We start from the raw sequence: 13,326 nt of genomic DNA on the forward strand, positions 1-13,326 counted from the left end.
AACTGCAGGGACCTTCATGGAATTTTCAGTTCCTTAATATCTAGCAACTGTACTCCACCAAGCAGGTTCCTGTATGCACTTTGACCCGTATCCTCTGGCTGGTTTCTTCAGCATTGGAAAACTAGAATTCTTGTAGTAGCCACACCCTCTCCCAAAAGGTAAAAATTTAAGATGGAAGAAAGGAGATATTCTATGTTAACTCCCTACATGTTCACATTCTCTCAGCTCTAGGAATAGTACTACCCTATTTATCCTGCTTCTATGTATCTTACAGTTTTCTTTTCACTGGTAACCACCTAGTTAATTATTGTTTCTTCCTGACTTTCTGATGGTTGTGTGTTTTTCAGCGGCAACTCTCTAAATGCATCATAAAAGTAAATCTAAATGTGGTGGTAGAAACAAAATTATTTCTATTAATGAAGAGCAGGGCAAAAATCTTTTTCTTTAACAGTATTGACTGGTAACAATGCCTCTGTTTAGAATTGAATTTTTAAGCCTGGTGGTACATGCCTATAATCCTAGTGCTTAGGAAGTCGAGACAGGAGAATCACTGGCTTAAGACCAGCTTCAGAAATTTAGAAGATTCTCAGTAAATTAATTAAACCCTATTTCAAAACAAAACGAAAATGTCGTGGATATATGTTGGAGGGATAGACCTGTATTCAATTCTCACTATCAAAACAAAGCAAAACAACATCCTGAATTTTTATGCTTCCAATAAAAGCTAATAAAATTTAGTATATTCAACAAGATTTATTCCAGCAATTAAGGTTGTTTGTTTGTGTGCATTTGTAGTATATGATCTCTGAAGATAAACCAACTAGTGCTTCAATTTCTTGAATTTTCTCTCTCTATATATTGTTATTCTTGTATAAATATTTATTACTAAAATATGAGAAAGGATATATTATTGAATTTTGACAGTCTGTGACACACACGTTATTTTGCAACTGTCCATTTAATTGTCTTACTTTTGCTAGACTTAGAATCACATCCTATTCTACTTACAGAAGACAAGCAGTATAGTTGGGGTGATGGTGCACACCTGTAATTCTAGTACTTGAGACACTGAGTCAGGAAGATCACAGGATCAAGGCCAGCCTCAGAAATTTAGCAAGACCCTTTGCAACCTAGCAGAGACCCTGCTTTGAAATAAAAATTGAGTTAAATGGGGTTGGGTATGGATGCCACTGGATTCAATGGGATCTCTCTCTCTCTCTCTCTCTCTCTCTCTCTCTCTCTTTCTCTCTCTCTCTCTTTCTCTCTCACACACACATATACACACACAGTTCAACAATCACTATTTGAAAATAAATAAATGTATATCAGGTGGATAGGATAAATTGTGAGTTTCAGTATTTTTATTGCTGCATTTACTAGGTATGTGTTTTGCAAAAGTAAAATCACTAAATATTTGTTAGGAGAATTGTAGTTTATGAGTATAAAGAGACTGAAGAAAGAAAAAAATCTCTTCAAATTTTAATTCTGTTTACCACAGTGAAGGGTACTTACTAAACTTTATGCTAAGTAGTTCATCCTGAATTTTCCCTGTGTCCTCTGTTGTACACCACTTCATTCTTTGACTACTTTAATCCTAACCCTTGTTTTATCACTTTAATTTATGTAGCTCATCACATACCCTACTGTGTTTAGTAACTAAAATGTTTTAGAAGGAAAAAGATATGTAATGATCAGAACACCTTCAAATGTGTGTTTATAACCTGTCCACTTCTTTATCAATATATTATTTTGTCAGGTAATTTAAATGCTCTGAGTTTACTTTTATTTTAGTTTTTTTGTGGTAGTGGGTTTGGAACCCAGGGGCTTTCTATCTCTGAGCTATAATCCCAGACATATTTTATTGGGAAACAGGGTCTCACTAAGTTGCTGAGAGCTTCACTAAGTAGCTGAGGCTGGCTTCAAAACTGTGCGATATTCCTGTCTCAGCCTCCCAAGTGCTGGGATTACAAGCATGCGCCACCATGCCCGGCTTACTTTTATTTAATGTTAATGGTTCATGTGAAATGTAAATAATACTAGTATTATACCAAAATGATACTATGTAATAAACCAAAAATCCCATAATTGGAAAAATTATTTTCTTATTGGTCCAATCTCTCCAGTTGCTCAGGGACAGCTCTACATAGGACATGGTGGCTGTCAAGTGAGCTTTCTGTCTTTTACTTTGATACTTGCAGCTACGCAGGCATAATCTTTTTATAGTAGATGACTAAAACTCAGGAGACCATGCCGAACTAAACATTAATTACATATATTTAGTGCATTTCCATTAATATTTAATTGATCAAATCAAGTTTATGATTTTGATAAAGCTTTTGTAATAAAGTTATATACGCTTCACATATTTTTCAAAGAACAATTGCCAACAAAACAAAGTCTATAGATGAATTAACATGCTATAGGAAGGAAGTGAAAGCTTGGGAACTATAATCCTATCCCTTTCTTCTTCTCTCTTGTCCACAAACATTTACTTCTTACTCACATGCAAACTCCTCATCTCACCGGGCATGGTGGTGCACACTTGTAATCCCAACATTTGGGAGGCTGGGGCAGGAGGATTAAGGTTCGTGGACAGCCTCAGCTACTTAGGCCCTTTGCAATTCAGTGAGCCCCTGTTTCAAATTAAAGAATAAAAAATAGGGCTCGGGGTGTAGCTTAAGGTAGAATGTTCCTGGTTTCCATCCCCAGTACTGAAAAGAAAAAAAACAAAAAAAACAAAAAACAAAGTCCTCATGTCAAACAACACATAAAAATGTCATCCACTGACTACACAAATATCAAGATTCAGGTCTCATGTTTTGTATCATGACTCAGTTCAGCTTCTCATGTCCTAGAAACCTATGAAGTAAACCAAAAGCAAGTTGTCTTTCTGAACAACATAGGAAAAACAGGTATATAGAGAGTATAAAGATAGTTCCATTTGGAAAAAAACAAAGGTAGTGATTCATAACAGTTCAGAAATTTGCTTGGGCAAATGTTGTAAGATCTACCTTCTCAGACAATTGGTGGCATTTCTCGATTAAATCTATTTTGCTTCTTATAATAGGCTCAACTCTATATTTTTCCATAACCCTTAACTCTTCTTCATGGGACCACGCTTGCTATATAATCTGCTCTTCTGCTGGATACATATTACCTCAAGATGCTCACTTCCAATCTCAAGATGCTCACCACCAATCTCACCTAAGAGTCATCAGAAAAATTCAAACAAACAAAAAACATAATGAAAGTGATATCACTTATCATCTCTCCATTTGTCAAAGATAGTTGACAGGGGTGTAGCATTTTCACAGAAACTGTCACTCATTTTGTCATTGAAAGTGGAAATTGCTAAGCCACTTGGAGAGCAATTTGTCACTTGTAAAATGTATGAATTCTTTGACTATTTGCTAGGAATTTATACACTGTCAAAAATGTCAAGTTGTTTATGTGAAGTGTTTACTGCATCTTTTTTAGCCACAAAAAATTTAAAGATAATTTAAATTTCCATTAATACATCATTATTTGGATGATGTATGTTATCTACATATAGCAGAAGCCTCTATAATTGAAATGAATTAAATTAATATATGTAGATAAAGATAAAAGTTCAAGATATATTTTCTGTGTAAAAATGAAGAAGAGCAAATATATATTTTCTGTAATAAAAATATGTTTAAGCAGTGATTTGTTCACACAAACATGCACACATGTTTATCTCACTGGAATGATACAAAAGAAAAGGGTAAAAAGATTTGATCTTAGAGTAACTAATGCTTTTTAAGGGGTTTCAAATAATTGACACTTTTAAATGCCTCTTAAGAATGAAGGAAAAGAACTAAAAAATGGCCATGACTATGAAGGTTTGATGATCATTAGGGAAATATTTAATATGTGCTAAAAGAATATGCGGAAGAACGTGAAATAGAATGCCACAGACAAAGGAGCTTTGGGCTGAATAGGACATGTTAAACAGTAACATGTCAGGTAGAGATGGGTGTGATTCCTCTCTCAGGGGGGTTCACACAGTGACAGGGTGAGTATTGTGAAGTCCTTCAGAGTGAGCTCAGTTTTCAGTCCTGACCTGCACTAGCAATATTACTTATGTTATGGTTTTTATTGTTTCTGTGTTTTGATTTTCCTATCAATACAATGGGGTTGAGGATAATGGCATGTACATTCTCGAGTATTTGTGAGAATTAAATGGAACCCAACACAAAAGGTTTCTGGGATAGGGCCTTGCAAAGAGTAAGCCTTAAACAAGGTACACTGATGTATGCCAGTAATGCCAGTACTTGGAAGGCTAAGCCAGGAGGATTGCAGGTTTGGAGTCAGCCTCAGCAACTTAGCAACACCTTCCACAACTTGTTAAGACTCTGTTTTAAAAGAAAAAGCAAAGAGAGATGGGGGTATAAAGATGGAATGCTCCTGGGTTTAATCCCCAGTACCTGCACTGCAGATAATAAATTAACAACATATTTTAAGTAACGATGTCATTAGCAAGATTTAAAAACATACCAATGGTAACTAAAGTAGACTGTCTTTTTAAAGAAAGTCCTCACATGATAGGCTAAGTGAATGAGACTCAGCAGAATCCAGTGCATTTCTGATTGCACTTCAACATACTTAATTTGCAGCTCTTTTTTACCCCAAAGGGACATCTGTGTAAGATATCAAGAAAATAGAAGATGATCACTTCTGGCTGATAGGTCGATTTTTCCCCCTCTGTCTTTCTAATGGAAATTCAATCACAGCACATAATTCTCTGGTCTCAAAATGTTAAGAATTTGTCTAACTATATGCAATAAAAACTTTTCTCCATGAATCTTGAGCTGATTCTTTTTAGAGGACTAGATAAATTTGCCCACCTTAATCAGTATATGAAAGCCCTCTCCTAAGTTCTATTACCATAGAACTTCATAGTTCAATGAAGAACTTTATTTGTGCCCTAGTTAGAGGCTGCCAGTCTGGAGAGGGTCTCTGTGACTGAGAAGAGGTGGGACATTCTCTGTGATTGGTTAGGGTTCATTCTGGTTTTCTCCAGTTGGCTCTATGTTGGAAGGATAGACAGTTTTAATAAAGTCCTGTGACATTTAACAATTAATCCACTTTAGGGCAATTGTTAAAAATAAAAATTACTTAGTTTCCTGGAATGTTACCACAGATTATAATATGGTTACCTAAAAGTGATTTATAGCAGTCTATCTTATTGGATTATGTATTCTAGGTAAGATGTTGCTTTTAGGGGATGTTGGTACAGGATGTTGGTAATAGTTTTCTGTTTACTCTGGGTATTTTTCATAGTATATGCATTTTTAAAGCATTTTGTTCTAATGACAGATGGGAAAAACAATTCAGTTAATCATTTATTAGCAAAAATGGGATTTTTTTTTTTTTTTTTTTTTGGTGGTACTGGGGTTCCTGGAAACCCTTCTACCTCCGGGCTACGCTCCCAGACCTATTTTTATACTTTTTTATTTGGAAACAGGGTCTCTTAAGCTAATGCATCTGGCTTCGAACCTACGCGATCCTCCTGTCTCGCGATCCTCCTGTCTCTGCCTCCCAAGCGCGGGTATTACAAGCGTGTGCCACCATGCCTGGCCAAAAATGGGAATTTCGAAGGTTGAGTCTGGCCATGTCACAGCAAGTTAAGTGGTATACCTATAAATCTTAGTCATATGGGGAGAGTCATTCTTTGCAAAAAATATTTACAGAATATAGAAAAGTTGGGGTATTTCTCAACTTTTTTCAATTTTTAGGAGTGAAGAACTCAGAAAAAGTTCAACATTGTCACCTCTATTATTTACATAGCCCTGTTCATGGATATGGACAGATATGCAACTTCTAATTATGGGTACAAACACCTCACAGAAGCTAACCTGAAAAAAAAATATATATAGGTGTATATGAGTGTGTGGGTATATGTATACATATACATACACACATAAAATAGATATATTATATATATGGGTATATATAATATAAACATAACATCTGGGAGGTGCTTGTGTTTATATCTTAATTGTTTTAAGAGCAGATGTGGATACACAGAAAGACTGAGAAGTATTTAGACAGATATTCCATATGTCTACAACCCCCAAAACACATATACTCTGCTGTGTTATCAAATTAGCCCATTGGATAATATGTTAAAATTAATGAAGCTAAACTTGGTGTGCACACCTATAGTCCAAGCTACTTTGGAGCCTGAGCAAGAAGAATTATAAGTTTGAGAATAGCCTGGTAACTTATGGAGACCTTTCTAGATAAATAAATTTTAAAAAAAATTAAAAAGGCTAAGGATGTAGCTCAGTAGCAGAGGACTTGCTTAACATGCATAAAATCATCCCTGGGTTCATTTTCCATTACTGACTGAAAAAAAATGATGAAACTGTATTGATAAATCATTATTACCCAAAGCCATAGTTAACATTAGAGCTCACTCTTCATGTTGTGCATTCAGTAGACCTGTATTAATGTATATATTCATTATAGTGCCAGGCAGAATAATTTCATTATCTTAAAAATCTGTGCTTTAGCTATTCATCCTTCTCTCCTTCTAACCCCTGATGAACACTAATATTATACAGTTTCCATAGCTTTGTTTGTGTTGTGGTACTGGAACTATTTTTTTATTCTTCATCTCGAAATAGATTCTCACTAAGAGTACTGGGATTACAAGTGTCTACCAGCACATTATAGCTCTGTTTCTATATATTTGGAATCTTATACTGTGTAGTGTTTTCTGATTGTCTTTTTATATTTAGTAATATCTACTTAAGTTTCCTTTATATTTTCTTTTTTTCTCTCTCTCTTTCTGTTTGTAGTACTGGGATAGAACCCAGGGACATTCTACCTACAAGTTACACCCTGCTCTATTTTTTATTTTTTTATTTTGAAAAAAAATGTATTTATTTTATTTTATTTTTATTTTATTTTATTTTATTATTTTATTTTATTTTTATTTTTTTATTTTTTTACTTTGCTAAGTAGCAAAGGCTGGCTGCAAACCTGCAGTCCTTCTGTCTCAGCCTCCCAAGTTCTGGGATTATAAGTATGTGCCACCACACCCAGCTTCCTTGATTTGTTTTATACTTCATTTCTTTTTAGAACTAAATAATATTCCAGTGTCTGTATGTACTTCAGTTTGTTTATCTACTTGCCTATTGAAGGGCATCTAGACTGCTTCCAGTTTTTGTAATTATGAACAAACTATGAATATAGTTTCTATACACATAAATAATCAGGTTTTCATGTTGACATAAATGTTCAACTCATTTGGTTTTATACCAAAGAGCAGATTGCTGAACCATAGGACAAAAGAATGTTTAGTGTTATAAGACGCTGCAAAAGCTCCAAAGCAGTTGTACTGTTTCACATTCCTGCTAGTAATGAATGAAATCTCCTGTTGTTCTACATCCTTACCAGCATTTTAATGTTGTCAGTTCCAAAATTTGACCTTCCTAATAGATATGTAGTGGTTTCTCATTGAAGTAAATTTTATTATTTGCTTGATGATGTGTTGTGGAGCATGTTTTAATATATTTATTTTCCATTTGCATATTTTCTTTGTAAGGCATCTGCTAAGAGCTTAGCCATTTTTTTTTAATTGTTTATTTTGCCGGGCGTGGTGGTGCATGCTTGTAATCCCTGCACTTGGGAGGCAGAGACAGGAGGATCACGCAGGTTTGAAGCCAGCCGCGCGCGCTGGTTTAGGAGACCCTGTTTCCAAATATAAAATGTAAAAATAGGTCTGGGAGTATAGCCCGGAGGTAGAAGGGCTTCCAGGAACCCCAGTACCACACACACAAAAAAAATTGTTTATTTTATTGCTGTTGAGTTTTAAGGGTTCTTTGTAATATTTTGGATAAAAGTCCTTAATGGAGATGTGTTCTGCAGATGTTTCCCCTGTCTATGACATGTAATTTCATACTTCTGATAGAGTTTTACAGTAATAATAAACATTTTAAATAATCTAAGTCAGCTACTTAGCGAAGCCCCTAGTAACTCAGTGAGACCCTGTTTCAAAAAATATAAAGACTAAAAGATAGGACTAGGGATGTAGCTTGAAGGTAGAATGTCTGTGGGTTCCATCCCCAGTACCACACACACAAAAAAGAGGCTCAGACATTTATCTTTTAGTTTATGATTGTCCTGCCACAGACTAGTGCGCCTCCAGAGACCCAGGCTTGAAGTAGACATAGCCAATGCATACTTCTGGATCTAGCAAGATTGCATTATAATTCTAAGCTAAAAAGAAATGTATAAAACGTGTATTCCTAGGATGCTTTATTATCACTCACATTGGTTTCCTTCAATTTAACTCTGCATGTGTGGGATGATGCCACAGAGGAGGCTTGGAAATTTCACGGTTGTTGCAAATACTGTGAATGTCCTGTTTGTGTAGACAACTCTTTGACCACCTAAACATGAAATATATTAGTGGATTTTCCCTTGACACTCTCCCACTGCTTAGTCTGTATCAAAGCAGGGGACACATATCAACCCATTTCAATCTTAACTCATTGTGAGGTTTCCAAAATTGATTCATAAATCATCCTGAAAAATGAATCCAAAAAAGGCAACAATTTTTATGCAGGAAGAAGCATCTAATTTAATTTTGCAAGAATCTTATTTAGAAATATGAGATATAAAGTATGTGTCATGGCTGGGCGTGGTGGCGCACGCTTGTAATCCCTGCGCTTGGGAGGCTGAGACAGGAGGATGGCATGGGTTTGAAGCCAACCTCAGCTACTTAGTGAGGCTCTCAGCAACTTAGTGAGACCCTGTTTCCGAATAAAATATAAAAAAAAGGTCTGGGAGTATAGCCCGGAGGTAGAAAGCCTCTGGGTCCCACCCCTAGTACCACCAAAAAAAAATAAATAAATAAATAAAATAAATAAAAATAAATAAATAAAGTATGTTTCATGGAACAGGTAGTAGACAACACAAGTTCTGTGCCAGAAAGTTTGAGAGAAATGGATCAAAGAAGTACTGTTTGGTGTCTCTACTGTAAAAGAGACCATGTAAATAATATAAAATGAAAGATAAGAACAAAACTTGCTTCTAAGATATGTTTCTATAGCAATTTAACTGTTTAAGTTTCCCACATATACATCAGAATACACAAATACATATAGGATAAATAACTTGGAATATATGGAAAGCATCTGTGAGCCATTGAATTTTGCCTGTAAAATGCTATTTTAATCAAATAAGTTCCATGAGATAGGGAATTTTATGAGAAAGAAAATGTTTATAAATATTCACAAAAGTGTTGTGAGTAGTCATGGCTAAAATACTTTTAGGAAGGGATCAAGGAAGGCTAATGTCGCAGATATGGGTAAATAAAAGATGCCATATGAATGTCAGAAAATATGCCTCTGGCTATAAATATTAAGATAATTTTTCTATCACATTTTGAATCTGCTTCTTTTTCTTACAGTATTGGGGATGGAACCCAGGGAATTTTATCTCCAAGCTACACCCCAGGTCTTTTTTTTATTCTTTATTTTGAGTCAGGGTCTCACTAAGTTGCAGAGGGCCTCACTAAGTAACTGAGACTGGCCGTGAACCCGTGAGCCTCCTGTTTAAGCCTCCCAAATGCTGGGATTACAAGCCTGCACGATCATGCCCAGCTATGAATCTGCTTCTTAAAGCAATCAAATACCAATTAATTATATTAGGGAATGTTAGATAGCTTTGCAGCAAAGCCTAGTTTTAAAGAGTAACAAAGAAACAGACTTTTAAGCCATTAGTTTCCTGTGTCCACTAGGAAAGAGAAACAGCTAAAACAAGTGGGGGTGCAAGTAAACCTGTCACAAGTTGCTCATCTGTATAATTTGGTTTTACAAAATGCATATGAACTAGACCAGTCTAAAATGTTCCTTACCCTACAGAGGGTTTCTTGTTTAATTCAATCATTGAATTGAGGGCAAAACTGTCACAGATTGTAGATTCCTTTCTAATAGCTCCTGAGCTTTCTTAATCTGGCACAAGTTCATCTGACTTCCAGTGGAAAGAAACAGTCATCCTCTGCCTGAGGTCTTTCTCTTGCTAATGAGCAAATTTTAGCATACTAAGCACAGGGGAATTAGGACCACTTGGGAATGTTGCTTACAACAAAACCCACATCATCCCTTGTGTGATGATTTGGAGGCATAATCATCATGCTAGCTCTGAGTGTTTCCCCAGCTGGATTATACTTCACTGACCCATAGAGGGAGCTGGCTGGCTGATAATAATGAGTCTCTGTAAAAGATGAGCCATATTCCTCTCTCTCTCTCTCTCTCTCTCTCTCTCTCTCTCTCTCTCTCTCTCTCTCTCTCTCTCTCCCTCCCTCCCTCCCTCCCTCCCTTCCTCCCTCCCTCCCTCCCCCCCCCCCCTCTCTCTCTCTCTCTCTCTCTCTCTCTCGTGGGTCTGCGTATGGAACCCAGGAGGATTTGACCTTCGGGCTACACACTCTGCCCCATTTTGTATTCTTTATTTTGAAACAGCATCTCACTAAGTTGCAGAGGGCCTCACTAAGTAGCTGAGGCTGTCCACGAACTATGATCCTCCAGTCTCAGACTCCCGAATGCTGGGATTACAAGCATGCACCACCATGCCCGGCAAGATGAGACATAGACATATTTCTTATCCTTTACTGAGTGACTTTCCTCTCTCTCTCTCCGTCTCTCTCCGTCTCTCTCTCTCTCTCTCTCTCTCTCTCTCTCTCTCTCTCTCCCTCTCTGTGTGTGTGTGTGTGTGTGTGTGTGTGTGTGTGTGGTGCTAGGGATTGAACACTCAGGGGCATTCTACCTTTAAGCTACATTTTGTTTATTTTGTTTTTAGCAATAAGGTCTTCCTAAATTGTGGAGGGCCTTGCTAAATTGTAGAGGCTGACTGCAAATGCTCCATTCTCCTGTCTCAGCCTCCCAATTACTGGAATCAACCACCAACCCTGGTTGATTCCTTCACTTTTAAACTAAACTACCTAAGAGACATCTTTGCTTCAATGTTTACCTTTGGATAACCCAAACTAATATGAAAATCAAGTATGCAAGTTACTTGATATAAAGTAATTTATATCTGGGTTTATATAATTTAGTATAACCCCCAGATAATCATTTTAGCAAATTAATGTCTCTGAAGTTTCTTCTTCTAGAAAAAGAGAACAAGGAATCTTGGGTGGTTTGGTGGGTATAAGAAAATGAGGCTCACTCTGATGTGGCAATTTTTAAGAAGCAAGAGATTCTGTGAGCAGCAGCTTGCTATGGTGGCCAGTTACATGGGCACATGTACTAATGCTCCTGGTTCTGGCCTCCACACTATGTGTGCTGCACAGCTGATCAGGCTGCTGGAGGAAGCCACTGCATAAAGCCTGCTGAGCTTGAGATAAAACACACCTGCTCCTCGCTGTTTCCTTCTGGGACCCTCTATGGTAAACTGGATCATCTCTCTTTCAGTAAATACAGGGCTCCATTATGGAAAGACAGCAAGTAATGGGTGCCAGGACTAAGGGTGAAAGCCAGAATTTTCAGAGAGAATGATAGGGTATTATTCTAGGCAAAAAGAGAGTTATATCTGCCAAATTATATTGGTCTCATACCCACTAGCATTCTGGAGACATTCACAATTCTAAAAAGACTTGTAGGAGAAAAATAAGCTCAACTCTCAAAGGACCACAGATTTGCAGTTGTTTCTAGTCATCTGCTGCCAGTTATATGGCTTGGTACTGAGATCCTCTAAGTAAAATGTTAGATTTATAGAAAATATTTCTTATACAATTATAGTATCTGTATCCTTAAATTAAGACAGTTCCTAAGCTTAGGCAATATTTGCACTTACAAAGAATTAAAATAGCTAGTCAAGAGTATATATTTCCTGGTTCAAATTCTCTCACTTTTTTTTTTCTTGTGAACTAACTTTCTTTTTTTCTGTCTTTCTGTCTTTCTTTGTGGCACTGGGGATTGAACCCAGAGGTATTCTACCTCCGAGCTAAACCCCAGCCCAGCTTTATTTCTTATTTGAAAACAGGGTCTCATTAAATTGTTGAGGGCCTCGATAGGTTGTTAAGGCTAGCTTCTAATCTGCAATCATCCTGTCTCAGCCTCCCAAGTACTGGGATTACAATCATGAGCCACCATGCCCAGCTTTCTGTTTTCAACCCAAGAATCAGACATTAATCACCCAAAAAGCTAATGCTTCTTTAATAAATATTTAAATTTACCCAAATTGAGTGAATCTGTTATTTGGAGCAAAAGCCTTTTGTGAGGTTAGTCTCGTATTGCTTCTAGGATGCTATGAGTTCAAGGAGAGGACAGGAACTACATCCTTGAGATAAATCTGTGCTGGTGGCTTGGGTACACTTAAATTTTTTCTCATTCACAGCCCCATTTATCTCTCTCCTTCATTCCCTCTTTCCCCTGAGCATCTTTCCAAAGGCTAGCTCACTCTTCTTTCCCTGATAGAGAAATCTGCCTTCTTGTCTTCAATGTTCATTTAGATGTGTACATTGCAGAATAGGATATTTGAGAAAACCAAACTCGATATTTTTTGTTTTCTATAGCTATTTTTCTTAACTCCATGGTATCCTGTTTATGATTTGATCCACAAGCTCATTTATAATGAGGAAAATGTAGGCTACATTTGGATAGACATGACTACCATTCATGCCAGCTGGAAAAGCAAAGTGAGACTTTCAGTTTTCTCTAAAGATCCTGTTTGTCTCCAGAAGTCTCTAAATAACAATGTTTTCTCTTCACATTGTCTATGTCTCATATTGAAGAAGTTAAGAACAATTTGTTGAATTGAGACTAAGAAGAGTGATAAGTAGGTGACAATAATTTTAATAAACTCTTAACCATTATGTTATGGAAATTTTAGATAAAGCCTTTTGAGACAAAAGTAAATCAAGCCAGTTTAGGCTTTTCTAATATCTCACTATAATTCTTTCAATGATAGCTCCAGCAGTAGCTATTTACCAATGTGTATATACCAACTTGAGAAAGAATCGTATGAAAGGAAAGATAAATATCAGTATGATTACATACAAATACAGAGAAAGTCACCATTTAAAATATGACATGGTAAAACAGACTTTATTCAAAATGAACTCTAAGTTGCGTTTATTGCATTTTGCAATGGGGGGATCAATTCTGATCCAACAAGGACAGAAGTAAATTCATAAGGAAAGAGTAGGATGAGGGGCAGCTGATAAAAAAAAAAAAAAAAAACAATATTGAAAGGTAACATGAAGGAGTTTCTGGCCAAAACTAATTGATAGGATTATTGATGGAAGTGGGTCAGAGTGATAAACTATCATGGGTAGTCAGATACCAGGGT

The sequence above is a fragment of the Muscardinus avellanarius genome (genome assembly GCF_963383645.1).
Source record: "Muscardinus avellanarius genome assembly, chromosome: 2".
In the NCBI taxonomy this organism is placed as follows: Eukaryota; Metazoa; Chordata; class Mammalia; order Rodentia; family Gliridae; genus Muscardinus; species Muscardinus avellanarius.